This window comes from Pseudorca crassidens, chromosome 10 (assembly GCF_039906515.1).
Source record: "Pseudorca crassidens isolate mPseCra1 chromosome 10, mPseCra1.hap1, whole genome shotgun sequence".
Taxonomy (NCBI): domain Eukaryota; kingdom Metazoa; phylum Chordata; class Mammalia; order Artiodactyla; family Delphinidae; genus Pseudorca; species Pseudorca crassidens.
The window spans coordinates 5,344,868-5,356,607 of record NC_090305.1 but is presented as its reverse complement, the minus strand read 5'-3'; the positions used below and the strand labels follow the sequence as shown (position 1 = coordinate 5,356,607).

At 47.5% G+C, this 11,740-nt stretch overlaps 1 long non-coding RNA gene across 1 annotated transcript; it reads left to right on the top strand.

The window, feature by feature from the left end:
- Positions 1-1,499: 1,499 nt before the first annotated feature.
- Positions 1,500-4,573, top strand: LOC137231540 (uncharacterized). Its single transcript, XR_010946653.1, has 3 exons — positions 1,500-1,644; positions 2,280-2,517; positions 4,328-4,573. It is a non-coding gene; the product is annotated as an uncharacterized lncRNA (long non-coding RNA).
- The last annotated feature ends 7,167 nt before the right edge of the window (positions 4,574-11,740 follow it).

Sequence of the window (11,740 nt, the reverse complement as noted above, 5' to 3'; positions counted from 1 at the left end):
CAGAGCTATTTCATCCAGACATGAACCAAACCACTGCGGAACAGCCCAAAAATATAGCAACAGGAGATCAGCCAGGAGGAAAGCCAAATTCCCCCACCGTGGGCTGCATCAAGTGCAGGCTGGGAAAGCTACTTTCAGGGGAGACCCTAGCAAAACAGGCAAGCAGCTTCAGAAGCACCAAGTCTGGGTACCAAAGACTGCCCACACCCACACTGATTCACCAGGCGTCATTTTTCACGACGCATTCTGGTAGCTGCGGGTGAAGGTGAGATGGCTCTGCTACTGCCAGCCAACCCCAAGGCCTCACCTCCTGAGCGGCTGCTGCCTCCACCCCTCCTCTCTGTTTTCTGATTTATCTGCCACGTAACATCCTCTCGCGTCCTTGCTCAGAAATGTTTACAGTCAATTCAGCTCTGCATTCACGGCGCTCTGCAAATGGCCTACGCTTACCGTTTCTAGCTGACCTTGCTGTTTTTCTGTACATAACCCTGCAATCCCGCTCAAGAGACACGTGCTCTTTCCCGACCACTCTCTGAGTTTCCCTCCTCTGTGAAGCTCTCCCCCATCTCTGGTGATAATGTGAATTCACTACCCTTTGAGCCTCCATCCCTCTTTCCTTCTTTCAACACACCACGGCTTCCCTAGTTCTAAAACATCACCATCCCAAGAAGGAGGGCTTCCCTCAAGAGTTCTGGAACTTTCCAGTATTTACTTCCACCCTTTCTGCGGGTCTGTTCTTGACGTCAAGGGCAGGCTTTCATAGTCTCAGACTCATAGACCTCCAGCACCTAGTGTGGTGACTCACACATAGTGTGTACTTAATAAATATTTATTTGCATATTTATGGTTGAACTGGATGGAATTGTAAAATAAGGTTTATGTAGTTCAAGCTTTGGGTACCCAGAAGCTAGTTTCATAGAATCAGAACTTTAATGCCAGAAAGAATCAAAAGACCATCTAGTCGACCCTACGGATGAGGAAACTGAGACCTGGGGAGATTTTTTAATTGCCCAAGGACACACAATCAAAAACAAAAACCTGAGACTGAGAACAAGCTCCCAGGACTTAATTCTGACAATCGCATGGGATAGTAAGTCACAATATTGGTTTAATTTTAGAACATCTCTTGAGGAAATCATCTGATCTCCCAGCCGCCTATCGAGAGCCTGTGGCATCCCAAGCGCTGTGCTAACTATGCAGGGGAGGGGACCGTTGCCTTATAAGTATGTAAATGAAAATAGTTATTATTGTCTTTAGAAAGGCGGAAGGTAGACTGTCATTCAGCCGAGATCCCACACAGTAAGGCTACGTGGAACCAGAGAGACTCTGACTCCCTGCGTGTTTTAACTTATCATAGTTCCTCTGTACATGCAAATTTCTCTTCTGTTTCCCCGTCTGTTCTCATTTGTGCCTTCCCAAAGACAAGCCTTCGTTTTAAGTCCACGCCGGTACTGCAGTCCCCTTTCCCTTTTATCTACTCGAGTATCACTCCTGGCTGCAGCTGCATTCACTGTAGCCTGTGCCTTTAATGCGGATGTTACATAAGGCTCAAATTTCTGACATTACGAGGTTTCTGATGGGTCATTTTAATCTAGGAGATACACACCACTTCCCAAGATTCCAAAGGAAGGAAAGAAAAAGAGGGTACGTACAATGATTTGAACGAGTTTAAGTCCTAATTTGGTCCTTCTTCTCCGCCGCCCCCCCCGGGCATTTTAATCTTCCCTTTCCTTTTTAATCTTTTCAAACTCACTGTCTTCTAACGTAACACAGAAAAGAATGGCTGCTTCCTAAGATGTATCCTAGATAAGACATGGAAATTAGCCTCTGTTACATGCACTTCTTTACGGCTTCTCACTTCTGTTTCATTTTAATTCCTTCGACAGACATGAATGCTTTTAGACATGTCACCAGGTCTGCTTCCTGAGCAGCCTTACTTCTTTACAGGACCTCTTTCCTTCTGTTTTCCTTCTGTTTAAGAGCTAATACCTCACGCTATACAAATCACCTTCATAAAGCTGACATTTTATTCTTTGCATGAGCCTTCTGGTTCAAATACCCAAACATTTTGCAAGCACGGAACATCACACAGAGCGTCAGAACTCCAGCCAAGCCTGGGCGGAGAGGGGTAGGTCAGAGGAGTCTCCATCATATTTTAAATTTTCATTTCTTCCATTGGCTTGTGTCCTAAATGCTATTTAACAGTAGTTAGTGCCAATTTCCTTTGTTTCCGGGAATGTATCTCATGTGTACCTAACATGAATGTAATTCCTTATCAGAGTTGAAAGAAGAGTTTGCACGAAGTATGAGCAATCCTCCCCGCAGATTTAAGGGTGAACCGTCTTGGTTTTATCACTGGATTATGGGTTCTCCTGACTAAGAGTGTTTTGGCTGCTCTGCCCTCAAGCAGAGAATGCAGATGTGGGACGTGCTGTAAAGGATTTACAGAAAATAGGAGAAGTCTGAGGATGGCCACAGATAAATCAACAAGAAACATCAGATTCCTTCATCAACTGGGTTAGTGTCTCTCAAAGAACATTCTGTGGGTGTATAATCCCAAATATTTTAGATGCAAATTAGTAAATACTGTCTGTTTTCCTTTGCTTAGAAAATATATCTCTATTAGTCAGCGTTCTCCAGAGAAACAGAACCCATGGGGTATGTGCACGCACACAGACACAGACACACACACACACACACACACGCACAGAGATTTATTTTAAGGAATTGGCTCATGCAACTCTGGGGGCTGGTAAGTCTGATATTTGCAAGGCAGGTCAGCAGGCTGGAGACCCAGGGAAGAGCTTGTTGGGGCAGCTTGAGTCTGATGGTCTCTGGAGGCATAATTCCTTTTTCCTCAGGGGACCACAGTCCTTTTCTTCTAAGGCCTTCAACTGATTGGATGAGGCCCACCCACATGATGGCGGGCATCTGCTTTATTCAGTCTACTGATTTAAATGGTGAACTCATCTGAAAAATACCTTCACCACAACATCTGGACGGGTGTTTGACCAAACATCTGGGTACCATGGCCTAGCCAAGTTGACACATAAAATTAACCATTGCACTGTCACATGTTCAGTCTGAGGTTTTCTACAAGAAAATTAAAACATTATGATACTTTGTGCAGTATCTTCTAGTTTTCCAAGTACTTTACCATTTTGGTCTTAAAGACATCATGCCATGAAAATTTTACAATTGGGACCACTTAAATATTGGAAAGAATAGGCCCTTTTTCAAAAGTGTAAGTCCTTTGTCTGGAATTTATAATACAGCAATTGCAACAATTAATGTAAAAATGGTTTGATTTCACCTACTTAATCCATCATATGCCTGGAAAGTACACAACTGGTGGTTCTCTTTGCGGTACACCTCATCACCATTTGTAACACTGTGTCTATAGGAAAATGCTTTCAAAACTGTAAATCAAAATACCAGTGATATCCTCCCTCTGGTGATGAACAGAAATGGGAAGAGTGATTATGTTCTTGGATCCCAATAACCTATTTTTTCTCCACATTTACGTAATCATCAAAAACTATGACTCTACTTTTTTTTTTTTAATTATTTTTGGCTGTGTTGGGTCTTCGTTGCTGCGCGCGGGCTTTCTCTAGTCGCATCGAGCGGAGGCTACTCTTCGCTGCGGTGTGTGGGCTTCTCATTGTGGTGGCTTCTCCTGTTGCAGAGCACCGGCTGTAGGTGCGCGGGCTCAGTAGTTGTGGCTCGCGGGCTCTAGAGCGCAGGCTCAGTAGTTGTGGCGCACAGGCTTAGTTGCTCCGCGGCATGTGGGATCTTCCCCGACCAGGGCTCGAACCCGTGTGCTCTGCATTGGCAGGCGGATTCTTAACCACTGCGCCACCAGGGAAGCCCCACTCTACATTTTTCTTAGCTGATATTCTCTAAGCCAAACAATCCCTGTTACCCAGGTGATCATTCCAGAGAACAAAGAAAACGTGTTCGAGAGAGAGTCCCTTCTATACCTGGTCCCACACAAAGGTTGTTTATGAAGAGAGGGCCAGCTCATCTAGATAAAAGTAGAAGTGTCGTTTTAAGGGCTCAGATAACAGCATTCAGTTGTGATGTGAAAATCAGAGTTAATTTTTTTTGTCTGTGAATATACAAAGGCATGGAAATAGGAGTAGAAAATCTGAACCGTGCAATGGGAAAAAAAAGCTCACGCATCCCACCTATGTGCTAACACAGTTACTGTGTTACTGAGATGCAGCCATAAATAAAAGCGCTCCCAAGCTGATAAGGGCAGCAGGCACAATGCCATGCACTTACCAGATCTTGTTTTATTTTCCTCCTCCTGGCCCATGTCTCCCAGCCTCCTAGCAGTTGGGTGAGCTGTCGGAAGTTCGTGCCCGGTGATGACCCACCTGCCCTCACCCCCCAGCAGGACTGGCCACCATCTTGTCCCCTCTTCTGGCAGTCTCACAGCCTCCACATTTAAGATTGCAGTGTCACAAGATCAAAGGATCCTGGAACCCTGAGACACGGCTTGATAAGGAGCCACCCAAGGAAGCCATCTGACCAGCATGATGTGAGCAATAAAAATCCTTTGTGATGTAAAGCCACTGACATCCGCGATTTACTTATTAGACATCATGACCTACCCTAGCCCCATAGAATACGTTACCTAAGTCTTGCGCTCTGACAATAGAAAACAGCATTTCTTTTTTTTTTTTTTTTTTTTTTTTTTTTTGCGCTACGCGGGCCTCTCACTGTTGTGGCCTCTCCCGTTGTGGAGCACAGGCTCCGGACGCGCAGGCTCAGCGGCCATGGCTCACGGGCCCAGCCGCTCCGCGGCATGTGGGATCTTCCCGGACCGGGGCACGAACCCGTGTCCCCTGCATCAGCAGGCGGACTCTCAACCACTGCGCCACCAGGGAAGCCCGAAAACAGCATTTCTTAAAGCAAGTAGCATATGCTAAAGAAGATTTGTCCTGTGGAACGCTATTCAGAGAACAAGAAATAGCGTAATGTAAACTGCTCCAAGCCTGTTTTCTGCACGTGTAAACATTCAGCTGTTTCCTGTATTGGCCAAACTTCCTGCGTGGCATTCGAGTCCCTCCCATGGCCTGGCCATTTCCTCCTTTTCTAGTCTCATCTTCTCCTTGTTTTTCGTCTTATTTCTGGAAATAACCAAGCCACCTGTGCTCCTTGCACAGCCTCTGCCGTTTCACGACGCTGCTCCTTCTTTTCCTCCTGCCGGGTCCATTTTCCCAGACATCTTTAACTACCTACCTGTCAAGTTTCCACAGGAGAAACAGAACCACGGGAGTGACATAGAACGGGGGTTAGTCCCACAAACAACCGGCGGGAGCCTGTTAAATGGTGTCCTCACGGCTGTTTCTGCATTCGGTGCTGAGGCTGAAGTCCGCAGGGCGGGCAGGTGGGAAGGAAAGGTGGGGTGCAGCGTGGCTTCTCTGGGAGCCCAGAAAGCTGGGGGGGTGGGGGGGCCAGGCCGGCCTCTCACGTCGATGGCACGGTGATGCCCTCGGGGAGGCTGGTGCCCTTCTTCACAGAGCTGAACACAGCCCCAGTCCAGGGGTCAGAGGGGCTGAAGGAGGCAGGCCAGTAGCAACGGAAGTCCCTGCAAGCCTGGCTGCTGCCTCAACCCGCAAGGTAAGTCCACAGACCTGCGACCGCAGGTGAGCTCCAGCTGGCCCTGCGTCGACGTTTGGACACAAACATGGCTGCGGCTCCTCTCCCACCTTCCAGACCCCCCGCAAGGGTCTCCTGTGGTCGGTCATAACCCAGGACCCTGCAGGAAAGGGGATTCTGGGGAGAGCAGTTCCAGCTTAGCCAAGTGGACCGGTGCGAGGTCACCACATGGGCTAAGTTCTACTCATTTTTTAAAAACTGAAGTATAGTTGATTTACAATATTCCGTTAGTTTCAGGTGTACAGCAGAGTGATCCAGTTACACACACATGTGTGTGTGTGTACATATACACACACACACACACATATATATACACCTATCTATTATTTTTCAGATTCTTCTCCATTATAGGTTATTACCAGATATTGGCTATAATTCCCTGTGCTCTGCAGTAGGTCCTTGGTGTTTACCTGTTTTATATATAGTAGTGTGTATCTGTTAATCCCAAACTCCAAATTTCTCCCTCCCCCTCCTTTCCCCTTTGGTAACCATAAATTTGTTTTCTTTGCCTGTGACTCTGTTTCTGTTTTGTAAAGAAGTTCATTTGTATCATGTTTTTTTAGATTCCACATGTAAGCGATATCATATGATATTTGTCTCTGTCTGACTTCACTTAGTATGATAATCTCTAGGTCCATCCATGTTGCTGCAGGTGGCATTAATTCATCCTTTCTCATGGCTGAGTAGTGTTCTGTTGTGTATATATATATTTATACCACATCTTTTTTATCCATTCACCTGTTGATAAACACTTAGGTTGCTTTCATGTCTTGGCGATTGTAAACAGTGCTGCTGTAAACACTGGGGGGCGTGTTTAACTTCTACTCCATTTTTTTTTTTTTTTTTTTGCGGTACGCGGGCCTCTCACTGCTGTGGCCTCTCCCGTTGCCGAGCACAGGCTCCGGACGCGCAGGCTCAGCGGCCATGGCTCACGGGCCCAGCCGCTCCGCGGCATGTGGGATCTTCCCGGACCGGGGCACGAACCCGTGTCCCCTGCATCGGCAGGCGGACTCTCAACCACTGCGCCACCGGGGAAGCCCCTACTCCATTTTTAAGACTCAACCGAGGCAGCACGTTCCTGGGGAAGTCATCCTCGGCCCCCAGCTTTTGCTCCGTGTCCTGCCCTTCAGAGCATTCGGTGCCTCCCACTACCACAGCACCTCACATATGTGGGTTCTTAACTTACTATCTAATGTGCCTTTCTCTTCGGATGGATTGTAAGGTCCCTAAGGGCAGGGGCCATGCGTGCCATTGCTCTGTCCCGAGTGCAGTTCCTGGCACAGAGTTGGTCCTCCGTGACTGCGCTCCAGACCGCTGCCGTTCCTGCTGCCAATAATTTATTACCACCCGTCCTCAAACTAGGATCCCAGTCAGAAACACAGGAGAAGGGCAGGAAAACTCCCTCCTGCCCAGGGCTCCGGTCTCAAGGCAGGCGTGCCCCAGCTCAGGCTGACCCAGGAGGGTCACACAAGGGGCAGCCTCCTAACTGGGGGGCGGGGCACGGGTGAGTCTAGAACAGGCAATAACAGTCCTCAGACATTTCTCAGGTGGCAGACATGACTCTAAACGCCTCACACGCTTGGACCCATTTTGATTTGAGTTCTGTAAGGTGGGCATGGTTACCCCCAAGGAGGATGCAGAGCTGGTAAGTGATCTGCCCACAGCTGGTCCAAATCACAGCTGGATTCGCCCAACTCCAAATGCAGCTTATTCCACTGCCCACCCTGCGTTTCCTCCCCACCCCAGCTTGGGGACTGCAGGTGGCTGGAATGGCCCCGCGTGACTCAGAGGGGCCTTAAACTAGAGGAGAAGGAAGTGGCACCATCGGCTGGTGCTGTAAAAGGGCCTGAGATGCCTATAAACGGTCCTCCCTGAACTGGTCCCACCCTCCTCCCCCTGCAGAGGCCCAAGGGCGGGCCAGGGCTGGAGTTCAACATCACCTCCCTGCCCCCACACGCCACCCCCCACACCCCGGGGCTGCTCCGGCCCCAGCCTTCCACCCGCTCCCCTTCAGCTTCTTCCTTCTGCCCACATCTGTTCCTGGCTCTGGCGATCTTGGTGGCCCTGCCGCTGAGGGCTGCCCAGGATAATCTTGTTTGAAATAGAGCCCTCCAGGGAGTGGGTCACAGGCTGGGGTTTACCCGAGATCCCCACCACCCCTCGGCTGGCCTGATTCTACTCCCAAGCTCTCCAACTGTGACCACACGGTGTTTCACATTACTCGACTTTGGGAACAAAGCATGACCCCTTTGGGAGCATCGCGGAGGGCAGCACGGTGAGGTGGCCTTTGGACTCAGACCAGCCTGAGTGCAAGTTCTGGTCATGTCCCTTTCTACGTGATCTCAGGCAAGCTGCTTAGCCGGTCTGGGCCGCCCTTTCCTCATCTCCAAAGTGAAGACGGTGCCCACTCTTGGGTGGTTGGGATGGTCAATGGGTAGGAGGCCTGGGGCCCACTCAGCACAGAGCCGGGCACACAGCAGTTGCAGTCATGGGGACTGTCCTATCGGGAGGCGTGGAAGGAAGCGGCCGCACTTAGAGCGAGTTCATGGTTCTTTTCTTAATGTTTTTTTTAGTTGAAGTGTAGCTGATTTACAATGTTGTGCTAATTTCTGCTGTACAGCAAAGTGACTCAGCTATACACATACAGACATTATTATTATTATTAATTTTTAGTTTGGGGTTAGTAGATGCAAACTATTACATTTAGAACGGATAAACAACAACGTCTACTGTACAGCACAGGGAACTATATCCAATCTCCTGGGATAAACCATAATGGAAAAGAATATATATTAAAAACAAAGTTCATGGTTCTTGTAGCCCTCAACTGCTCAGCCCCCAGAGGACTCAGAACAATACAGCTCAGATAAAACCATTCCCATCTCTCCATGAAAAAAGCAAACACTGCTTCTCTCCTGGATCATTCCCTGGAATACCTACCGTGTGCCCACCCCCTGTGTCCCGAGCTGGATGTGAGGAGACATCGAAAAGACATCGAAGATGTATTTCCTGGCTTCAAGGAGCTTTCAATCTAAGTATTTCGTAAAAGGAAAACATTTGGATGGTGTGAATAAGGGGTTAATGGTGGCTCTCTCTGCCTTTATGCTGTTGCTACTCCGCAGCAGTAAATTCTCATCTGAACTGCACTTGACCCTGTGCACACAATCGTGTTATTCATATTCTTATAAACAGAGGGTACAGTATGTATAATTTCCTAGATTTCTGGGAGGAGATGTATCATAACTAAACTCCAACTTTTCCTTTGGAGAACCAGTCCCATTTGTTTCTGGTTAGCTTCAAAGCAGAAACTAATTTTCTCCTTTTATGTGTCAGTAACTTGAGTGAAATTTGTCACTTGTTTTTATGAAAAATTCTTTGCCCTTGCCTTCATTCCTTTAAAAAAGCAAAACAAAACAAAAAAAAAACCACCCACAACAACTCACACTTCCTCCACGATACAAGGCACTTGAAACGCAGTGACAGAAGGCTGATGTCATTTCTAGTCATGGAAACTAACAGGAGTCCCACGGAATGGCCTGACCCCGTCTGTCCGACGAGAGTCTATTTTCAAGTGTCTACTGTGGAAGCAAGACCACTGGTGACATCTTGTTCTAATTTAAGCAAGGTTGAGCTGTGGGCCAGCGCCTTCAAATCATAACCAGCCCAGAAATTACCTCCTACCAAAAAACCACAAGGGTTAGACTCTGTAAGAATCAGTCCCGGAAAAGTTGGAACTCTCCAATCCGAGCATATTTCTGAAGCCATCTAGTCAAGAACAGGGTTTTCCTTTTCTTTAGCTGGGAGATGTCTTGTTTGTCCTGGGATGAATTACCAGCGTGGCTGGGGGTGATGAAGAGTAGCTTTATTCTGCCTTAAAACAAACTGACTACTCTTTCACCACTTTGCTGTGAGCCAGAGCTATTTACAAGATGCTTAACCTATTTTTACCTTTCTATAGACCTATTTAATAGAGATACTATGTCATTAGCAAATTCTCAAAAAACATGAGCTGACACACCGTCTCAGAAATGACTCAAAGTCAACAGGATGTCTCTCTAGGAGCACGGCTCTCCCAGGGGAAAACTTCCGCTGGCCTGCATTTTCCATCCCAGGCATGCCTCAGTTCACCCAGAGGACCACAAACACTGTGACATTTTAGGTAAGTTCCCTGTCTGCATCCCCAAGCCCAAACATTATTATACACACTGTGGCTTTGAACTCTCGGTTTATTTAATGCCTTTAAGTTCAAGTGACCAACGAGCAAGGGAAGAAATAGGAGTGGCCCTGAGATGATTCAAATAGGCGGGTGCGCCCAGGATAAATGAGCAGTCAGTTCAAATCTAGGATCCAGGGGCATAACACATGTGCCACCATGGAGATGATGAAAGGGACTGAGGAAGGAGAGAGAGCGCTGAGGGCGGGGGTCAGCAGTGGCCACCTGGACCGTTCTTGCAATGGAGATGGGCGATATTGGTTACAGGGAACCATCTGGCTGTACAACCCAGTTGAGATGGTCACTGGGGTTACGACCTGAATTGTGTCCTGCTCCCACCCAAAGAAATTCATATGTTGAAGTTCTAACCCCCAGTACTTATGAATGAGACTGTGTTTGGAGGTAGGACCTTTAAAGATGTATTTAAGTTAAAATGAGGTCATGGACAGGTGTCCTTCTACAAAGAGATTAGGACATAGACACATGCACAGAGGGGAGACCAGGTGAGGACACACGCAGAAGATGGCCATCTACAAGCCAAGGAGAGAGGCCTGGAACTGATTTTTCCCTCACAGCCTCAGAAAGAACCAGCCCTGCCCGGAACAGCAGCCCTAGCAAACAAATACGACTATCGACTAGGATCTGTAAAATCAAATTATTCTGGTATTTCTGCCAAACTTCATATATTTTCAAAATTTTCTCAAATTAAGCAAATTCAGAAAAGCCTTTCTTTGGGATTTTAAAATTAGGAAAAGTAATAGCCTTTGAGAAGGGTTCACGACCACAGTCTCGAATCTATTCCTATTTTCCTCACTCTTTCCTTGTCAAACGCTGGGTGTCTCCCACCTCTCTCTCCCCAGGTGCTTTTACATCCCTGGTCACCTGGCTTCAACCCCCCATCACCAATAGCATGTCTAAGCCACTTAGTTTTTTTTAAGTGTTGACAGGATGTAGAACAATGGGAATTACATCCATTATTTTTTTTATTGAAGTAAAGTTGACTTCCAATACGGTGTTAGTTTCAGGCGTACAGCACAGTGATTCAGTTATACATACATAGATATATTCTTTTTCAGATAGATAGATAGGGGAATCACTGTGCTGTACGCCTGAAACTAACACCATACTGGAAATCAACTATACTTAAATTTATTTAATTAATTAATTTATCTATTTATTTTGGCTGTGTTGGGTCTTCGTTGCTGTGCACGGGCTTTCTCTAGTTGCGGTGAGTGGGGGCTACTCTTCGTTGCGGTGCGTAGGCTTCGCATTGCAGTGGCTTCTCTTGTTGCGGAGCACGGGCTCTAGGCACGCGGGCTCAGCAGTCGTGGCTCGCAGGCTCTAGGCATGCGAGCTCAGTAGTTATGACGCACGGGCTTAGTTGCTCCGCGACATGTGGGATCTTCCCGGACCAGGGATCAAACCCGTGTCCCTTCCAAGGGCAGGTGGATTCTTAACCACTGCGTCACTGGAGAAGTCCCTATTGTCACATTTCTAAAGGCTAGAAGTCCCAGATCAAGATGGCAGCAGAGTTGGTTTCTTTTGAGGTCTCTTTTCTTGTATTATAGACTAAATTGCGTCCCCCCCCCCCCCCCGCCGCCCCACAAAATTCAAAGGTTGAAGCCTTAACTCCCAATGTGACTGTATTTGGAGATGGGACCTTTAGGGAGGTAATTAGGGTTTAGATGAGGTTATAAGGGTGGGGCTCTAATCTGATAGGATTAGTGTCTTTGTAAGAAAAGGAAGAGACATCAGTGTCCCTCCCACCCCCCCACCCTCCCCCATCATGTGAAGGAAAGGCCATGTGAGGACACAGAGAGAAGGCAGACATCTGCAAACCAGGAACAGAGCTCTCACCAG